We start from the raw sequence: 9,290 nt of genomic DNA, 5'->3' as shown, positions 1-9,290 counted from the left end.
ATTCATTGATATACTTAATTATAACTTATATTTACTAACTCTACTCTTAATAAACCCAATAGAATTATCATTCAATAGATTGAATTTTACACGCTGTTTGATTATGACCAATACGTTGATTTTGTGCAATTTCATTAACACATATACTGAATTTATCCTTTATTTTTTTTAGGTCGTCTTTAGGGTGTTAGAATAGTGATTTTAGAAAAAAAGATTTAGATACAACTAATTTTTAAATAATCAAATTTATGTTTGGTTCCAAACTCTTAAAAGTGATTTTCTTGATTTGGAATTATTATTTTTGTTCTTGAATTTAGAGTTACCCAATTCAAAATTGTATTTTCTATTTGAGATATTATTATTTAACTAAATAATTGTGGTAAATATCTATTTCTATTTATTTTATCATTAAATTCTCATATACGTGGTTGATATTTTGACTAAGGTGAATGTTTATAATATATATCCAAAGAAAATTCAAAAAACGTATAATTGTTTGTTTTATTAATGATTTATTGTCTCTCATCTTTTGTTCCAATATTAAAACTAAACAAAAATGATTTCAAAATAGCTACCCAACATTATTTTAACAAAAACTACCATTTTGGGACTGATTTTCGGTCAATCACTAAACATAAATCACCTCTCAACTAATTCCTTCAAAATCATATAATTTTAGATTTTTTTTTAAAATTGATTTTAGCTCATGCCAAACACCATCATTTTAAGAAAAAAGGATTTTGGCAAAAAAAAAAAAAAAAAAAGAAAAAGAAAAGGTGATTTTGATCATCTCAAAATCACTCTCAAACATATTCTTACTCAACATTTGACCATTTGAGTTAATATGTTATCATCAACCTTTACGATCATGTTTGTATAGAATATCCCCGCTTACATGTATATACATGAATGATCAGGATCAGATCATTTGTAGCACTTTACAACAATTGTAACACCTACAAAGTGGGTCATACTCGTAGTGTCACTAAGATAAGGTACCCAACCTTATCCATCTACTACACATCATTTAGGTTATCACTTAAACATGATCTACCTGTATGTGTCTACATACATGTTTAAGCCACAAGATAACCTTAGATGTTAGTTTATTGGTTTGTGGTTAATGCAACTAAAATATGGAATAAAATATCATATTATTTATTAAATAAACAATGAGTTTGTTCAAAATATTTACAAACTATAGAACCCTACGAGATTTAGGGCATCAACCTCAACAGTTTCAATGGTGGCGACTTCCATTTCTACAACAGAATTATGTTGTTCATTTTCTTTCTTTGGAGGATGGGGATCTACGGTGATCAGAGAGGACCATGCAACGTTGGTGGCTAAGCAGGGGATGGTGCAACTGGGATTGGGGAAGCCAATGAGATTCCTACCGACGATGAAGAACGTTAATGAAGGGAAAGGGGGTTTTTGCACCATTGGTTGTGGTTTTACGTGCCCCGCGCTGGAAGATTCGCACTACGTCGTCCGTCTCCCATCGCCAACTATCGATTCGGCCACGTCGTCCATTTCCCACCTGCAACTCACACCACCGAAAGGAGAAAAGAGATGGAGGAGGAAGAAAGGGGAAGTGGAAGAGTTTCAACTTTTTTTTTTCTTTTTTAAAAAGGAACATTAATGTGTGTGAAGCCCTAAGCCTATGTATGAAGTAGAGAGAATCAACACTTTATATATATATATGAGGCCAAGACCTAAATTGTAATTAGCCACTGATATTAGTGGAAAAACAAATTCTAATGGATTTTTTTTTAAAAAAAAAAAAATGAAATGTTCAAAACATTAATCTAATATAGGCCTTGTTTTAACACCTTTTATGTGGAAAGCCCTATTTCGTATAATCAATTGACTAATGTACAAAACATTAAAGCATGTCAAATATATTACTAATATACTTGTTGATGTACCAGAGTAAGTAAGTGTTTCCATTCATATATGTGGTGACATACAAATGGATCATGTTTAAGTAACAACCTGAAAGGTTTGTAGTAGATGGATAAGGTGTTGGAGTTGATGCCCTAAAGTCTCGTATCCTGTAGTTTAACAGTTTCTACGAACGCTTGTGTTGTATAATATATGATATTTACTTCACATCTTGATTTTGCTCAGTTGTATGTTTTATTTGCTTTACCACAAACTAATAAACATAAAATCCCTGGTTATCTGTATGTAACTTAAGCATGTATGTGGTGAGCCGGTGACATATAAGTGGATCATGTCTTGAGTGATAACCAAAATGGTCTGTAGTATATGGATATAGGAGGGAAACCTTATCCTAGTAACGCTATGGATGCGGCCTGCTTTGTGGAATGGTCACAAGTGTTGTGACTTGTCACAGATGGTTTGATCTTGATCATTCGTGTAGGGGACATGCGAGCGGGGGCATCCTATACAAAGAGTTTGTATAAGACTTGACCATGAAATATTAACATCTCGTTATATAACACCGTTCATGACAGAGACTTCACTTTACTATGATGACCATAGGTAACATGACCACAATCCTGAGTAAGTTGGGAACTCCTGCCATTGAGGGCAATCCTTTGATTTGTATGGGTGCGAATGGCCAGGTCGCCGATCTAAACCTATCATTTTGGAGATTTGTCTGATTTAGGAGTTGGGAACTCAGCTACACAAGATGGAATTCACTATTTCCCCGAGGTAAGGGTAAGTAGATAAGATAGCTCCCTTAAGGGCTAATTCTAGGGCTTGAACGATGTGGCGCCACACATCTTCACTTGGCCCGAGAGGTGTTCACACATAGTTGGACTATGTTGTATTGTTCATTAGAGGAATCAGTGGTACTTAAGGAGTGAGATATAACTATAGGGGCAAAATGGTAAATTGGCCCAACTGTACTTACGAGCATCTGTGAAGGGTCATCGTACTCATGATTGGTTATATCCGATGAACACAGAAATATATCTGTGGTAAGAAGAGTTTAGCTATTGGTCTTTAGTAGAATGCCTGACAGTTAATGGATGGTGGATCTCGTGGCTAAAGAGTTTAGTCAGCTATTCATGGACTGTTGGAGCTTCGAGCCACAGGTCCATTAGGTCCCCTAGGTAGCTTGGATAAAGTCGAGAATCGGTGTTTGGGTTAGTTTCAAATGTTCAAATTGATAATAGGGAGTTCGATTATATATGATATAATTGAACTGGTTAATTATATATGATATAATTGGCTAAATGTATAAGATACATTAATTTTGGAGGAAATTAGATATAAATATAATTTATATAGGGTGAAGGAGAAATTACTATAGTAGATATATGATATCAAACTATAGGGCAAGAATATAATATGATTATATTCATTTATTATTAAATTGGTTATTTATGAGATAATTGGCCATTTTATTCTCCTCAATCATGCTTAGTGGGAGCAGCCTCATTCGGTTATGGTAACCAATGAATAAAATGAAAATTAGTTTCATTTTTTAAAGAGTTTGAAAATTTGCAATCGGTGTGAAAACGTAAACGATTGCCTAGCTTGAGAGCTTATACGATAGTAGCTTATTGTCTAAATGATCGCACACCAGCGCCTAAACGATCGCACGCCTGTCCCTAAACGATCGCTTAGCTTTCCTAAACAGTCGCATAGCATGCCGCGTTTTCTAAACGATTGTCTACCTTTTATCAAACGATCGCTTAGTAAAACCTACACGATCGTGTAGCTTCATCTAAACGATAAGCATCCCTGTTATACGATAGCTCTTTCTCTCCCACTTGTTTATCATCTACACGATCTGTCTTTCCTCTTACCTCTACCAAATTCACCAAAGACCACACTTTGGATTCCCACTTAGTGGTGTCATCCCCGCTGTTTACTTGTTCGTGACTGTTTGTGTTGCTGTCGTTCGTGTAGACGATCGTGCTGCCGCAGCCGATTAGTTTGCTGGGTAGTTGGTATAGAGGTTCTTCCGCTGCTTTGAGTTTGACGTTTGAAGAGAGTCTTTAACTGGTATGAAAACTCTTTCCCTTGTGTTTTATTGTTTGAAGCATGCCCTTAATTAGTGTTAATTTGCATAACTATATATTAGAATGTATGTGTTGTATTTTGGTCACAATGAAATAAAAAATATTCGAATGCGCTCATGGATGCTCTTCGATAAGAGTTCCTTCAATTGGTATCAGAGCCAAGTTCTGATATTCCAATTTCATTGTTGCAACGAATTACATACCGTTCTTGGTGGGTACATGTCTGCTCTGTTTATCATTAAATTGTTGTGGATGTGTGGATTAATGGATGTTTTCTGGGATGTTAGCCTTGGTTTGATTTAATTCTTTTACATTTTCGGTTGACTGTAAAGGCCCCTGCGTTTTTGGGCTTTATTAATCGTTATCGAGTCTGTAATTCAAAGTCAGTTTGAGTCTTGAGTCGTTCGTCAAGAAGATTGGAGCAAGAGTTGCAGTTCTTCGAGGAAGGAGACGATCAAGGGTTGATCTGGTCGTGTAGACGATGGGGTAAGCGATCGCTGAGTATCGGGTCATGTAGACGATGGGATGCTCACGTATTGTTTAATGCGCGTGTGCACTAGACGATCGTTTAACTCAGCAAGCTTCATTACTTAGTAACTGACTAAACGATTGCTTAGCACCGCACGGTAAATCGTTTATTTTTCGCCACATTAAGCGATCGCCTAGACGATCAGGCTTCACAGCCTCGTTGTCGTCTAAACGATCATTTAGCTTATACGTGTATCGTCTAGTGCGCACTGGGCGATCGTTTATCTTCGGCGTTTACTAAACGATGGAGTCCTCCTGGAAGTTCAAGACCTAGTTCGCCTGTGAACCGATTTGCTCGATGAAAAATGTAATAGATAGGGTTATTTCATTCCGATTTTTTGTAAAGGCTCATCTCGGTCCATTAATCCTTGATTTATTACATGCGATGTATGGTTTTTATATGTCATATGATATGCACATATAGTAAATCCCACCTTAGGTTATGCATTGGTCATGCATCATCGCCTTGTTGTAAATGTTATAATTTAGAGAAGCATGATTTAATTATGTAAGAACATGCTCATGCATCATATAACATAAGAGTTATATTTATGCATGCATCAAAAGCATTGGCATGCATCATCTTTATATTATAGTTGTTATAGTATAAGGGTGAACAGTAAGCATGTTTTGCTTGGTTATTATGCGTATATAAAAGTTATGTATAGTAATGACCAGACATTTCATGAAGCATGACACATAGGTTACTTTATAAATGTTATAAACTCCTTGCAATGATTTTTTTTAGTTGTTTCCTTTTAAAAGTTAAAGAAAAATTAGAACTAAAAGAAATAAAAAAGACATGCATGCTCACTTAGGTTTAATTCATGTTTTTAAAATGTTTAAAACTTGGATCACATAGAACTAAAAACACGATTCTAATATGATTAGCAACCTATTAATCCTATTATTTTTTTTCATCAGTTTAATAGGATTAAATTGACTAATAAAAAGTTAAAGTGTAACAAATCTATCTATAAGAGACCTTTTGTCTAAGGCGGGTTCTGTCTAAACTGGGGTATTTAAGTTGACGGAAACGTAGCATCCCTACCTGGGAACTTACCTAGAAAGGTGAATTAGATAGATTTGATGCATGCATGCAAGTTAAGGATAGCTCATTAAAGTGTTTAAATGTGATTACTTGAACTTGTTCATATTTCATAGACAAAAGTTGTTTATGAGCAGAGTTTTAAAAAGACGACTTAGACTAAAATCAGTAGCCGGATTGTGTAGGTTAATGAACCCCTAGGTAGAACATTCAGTGGGAGGTACTTGGGGCATAAAATGCTTCCCTTAAACCTTTCTCGTTTCTTCTAAATAGTCCATACCGCGAGATCTGCCCTCGGCCTCGAGGCACCTTTGGCGTGTCCCCCTAACGGATGGTGTTTGGGTAGGTCAATATCAAGGTGGATGGAGAGAGTGTTCATAGTAAGTGGGAGTGGGAAGTGCGACAATATCTCCCTCGATCTCCCTCGTTGGTTTGAATAAAGTTACTGCACATCGCCTCGAGGCATCCTGGGAGTGTCCCCCTAAAGGATGGCAGTTTTGCACGTTTCTTTATTTGATCTACTGTAAGAAGATAAGGTAACTTAATCTCTTGTCCTAATCTACTGCTTCCCCACAGTGGGCTCATTAGGGCAGGACTCTGGCACCGAAAGCAAGGGGTCACACTTACACGAAATTGTTAAAGGTTAACAGTTCTGGACCAAAAAATGATGGTTGTTAGGTTCAGTTCCAAGAGTTTGAGAATGTCTCATCCCAGTGAAGGGGCATTTGATCACCCCACCGGTGACGTTTGTCTTGTCTCACTAGGGCATCATTGCAAAATAGAAGTTTTTCACTTAGGGTACTTGCAACTGTTTTGCAAAACTAATTGGTTAAATGTGGTTTAACAAAATCTAATAAAGTTTTGTTCGTATTTTCAGCAACAACTTTTCAAAATGGAACAACCACGTTAGCTTTGCTTAGCGCCAAAAAATTATCTGGCGACATTTTTTCGACATGGAAATATATGATCACGACAATTCTTATCATCGAGGATCTCATGTTCGCTCTTACGGAGGTCTATCCTTCTATTCCAGCTCCAAATATCGCTCAAAATGTTTGGGAGGAATATGAGCGATGGACATAGGCAAATGAGAAGGCCCGAGCCTACATCTTGGCAAGTCTTTCTAAAGTCTTGGCCAAAAAACATGAGCCTATGGTTTCAGCGCGTGAGTTCATGGAGTCCTTACGGGGGATGTTTGGATACCTGTCTGAACAGCTTATGCATGAGGCTCTTAAGTATATATTCAACTCCAAAATGGAAGAAGGCACCTCTGTTCGTGAACATGTGCTTAACATGATGGTCCACTTCAATGTGGCGGAGTTGAATAGGTCTACCATCGATGAGGGCAACCAAGTTAATAATCTTGCATTCATTGCCGGAGAGCTTCCTGCACTTTGTTAATAATGTGATTCTTAACAAAGTGAAATATAACCTTACAACTCTCTTCAATGAGTTGCAGACCTACCAATCTTTAGTGAAAAGTAAGGAGAGGAAGAAGGGTGAGAAAAATATTACTTCATCCTCCAAGACGTTCAATAGAGGTTCAACCTCATGCATAAGCTGCTAACCCACCGCCTATCGCCCCAAGGAGGCATCCACCGATTGAAAAAGGAAAGTGTTTCCACTGCAATCAAGATGGACTTGGAAGAGGAACTGTCCTCGCTATCTGAAAGAGAGGAAGGCCGCCAAGGCAGATAAAGGTAAATTTGATTTACTTGTACTTGAAACTTATTTAGTGGAGAATGATGATTCTGCCTGGATAATTAATTCGGGCGCCACTAATCACGTTTGTTCTTCTCGGTTGAAAAAGGAAAGTGTTTCCACTACAATCAGGATGGACACTGGAAGAGAAACTTTCCTTGCTATCTGAAAGAGAGGAAAGGCGCCAAGGCTAAGGCCAAGGCAGATCAAGGTAAATATGATTTACTTGTACTTAAAACTTGTTTAGTGGAGAATGATGATTCTGCCTGGATAATTGATTCGGGCGCCACTAACCACGTTTGTTGTTCTTTTCAGAGGATTAGATCCTGGTGATAGTTGGAGGTTGGTGAGATGACAATACGAGTAGGCATCGGGCACGTCGTCTCAGCTGTGGCAGTGAGAGGGCTCCAGTTAGATTTACAGAATAGGTTTCTAGTTTTGAATGATGTATATATTGTTCCCAAACTTAAAAGGAACCTCATTTCTGTAAAGTATTTATTGTAATGTAAATACACTATTTCTTTCAATGTGGATAAAGAATTTATTCATAAAGATGGTGTTATTATTTGTACAGCAAATCTGGAATCTAATTTGTATGTGCTAAAGCCGTTAGCCATTAATTCCCTCCATAACACAAAATTGTTTAAAACTGTCGTAACTCAAACAAAATGTCGACGTAACCCATCTTTGGCGTCTTCGTTTAGGGCACATCAATCTCAATAGGATTGAGAGATTGGTGAAGAATGGACTTCTAAGTGAGTTAGAAGAAAATTCTTTACCAGTGTGCGAGTCTTGCCTTGAAGGTAAGATGACTAAACGACCTTTTATTGGAAAAGGTTATAGAGCCAAAGAGCCTCCTGAGTTAGTACATTCTGACCTTTGTGGTCCTATGAATGTGCGAGCCCGAGGTGGCTATGAGTATTTTATCAGTTTTATCTTATAACTAAAATTATAATTTTATTTAATTATTTTTCAATAATTTGACCTTTTAATTTTACTAGGTTCTAAAATAAAATTTCATAGGTTTTTGTACATTAACTAATTTGAAAATGACTCAAAATCAAACTAAAATAGAATCTTAAATTCAATTCTTGAAAAGTTATATATACATTTTTTTTATCAAATTACATTTTTTTTATTCCTAGAGTGTTAGTTTTAATTTTTATTTAGCATCTAAGTTGTTAAAATCCCACAATTTAGTCCTTTAAGTTCAAAAACAATTCTAAGTCTTCAAGCTAGTTAAATTGACTAATAGAAAAAACATAAAATATAATTAAATTAAATTAAAAAAAAACATTATCGTCATATAGACATATCTTGTGCATACCATATTAACAAAAAAATGATTAAAAAATTAAAAAAATTGCAATTTTCAAGCTCAAGAGACAATTATTTAATATAATGACAATTTATTTTAAATAAATAAGATAAGAGAGAATTCAAAAGGATGATCTAACGATAATAATATTTAAAAAAAATCGAAAAGAAAAAAAAAGTAGAAAAGAGAAGGTATTTAAGTTAATATTAAAATTAAAATTTGAAAAAAGAGAGAGAGTAACTCATGGGTTTAAATAATAAACATTATTCATGTGCTAAAAGGTTTGAATAGTAGACACTATTTAAACTCATGATAAATGGTGTATGAAGTCAAGACTTTCTACACCTTTTTCCCAAACAAGGGTCGAGATTAGGATGTCTAGCTCATACGAAGTCCAACCTTTGAAATAAACACTCCGAGGTGTGATCTCAAATCAGATAAGAAAAAACGAACAAAGCAATTCAAAAGAAAAGAAAATAGATCTAAAGAAAAGCAAAAGGATCGAGATTAGGATGTATAACTCATTCCAAGTCAAATCCTCGAAACAAACACTCCGAGACGTGACCTCAAATCAGATAAGAAAAAGTGAAAAAAATAATTCAAAAGAAAAGAAAATAGACCCAAAGGAAAACCAACTTCATTAGATACAAAGAAGAAATTACAAAATAAGAAGTCTCTGCGCCTAAATTTGTTG

Source organism: Benincasa hispida, chromosome 4 (genome assembly GCF_027475165.1).
Source record: "Benincasa hispida cultivar pf3 chromosome 4, pf3_genome.v1.1, whole genome shotgun sequence".
NCBI classification, from domain to species: domain Eukaryota; kingdom Viridiplantae; phylum Streptophyta; class Magnoliopsida; order Cucurbitales; family Cucurbitaceae; genus Benincasa; species Benincasa hispida.
The sequence above is the reverse complement of the archived record's forward strand: the minus strand, read 5'-3'. Positions refer to the sequence as shown.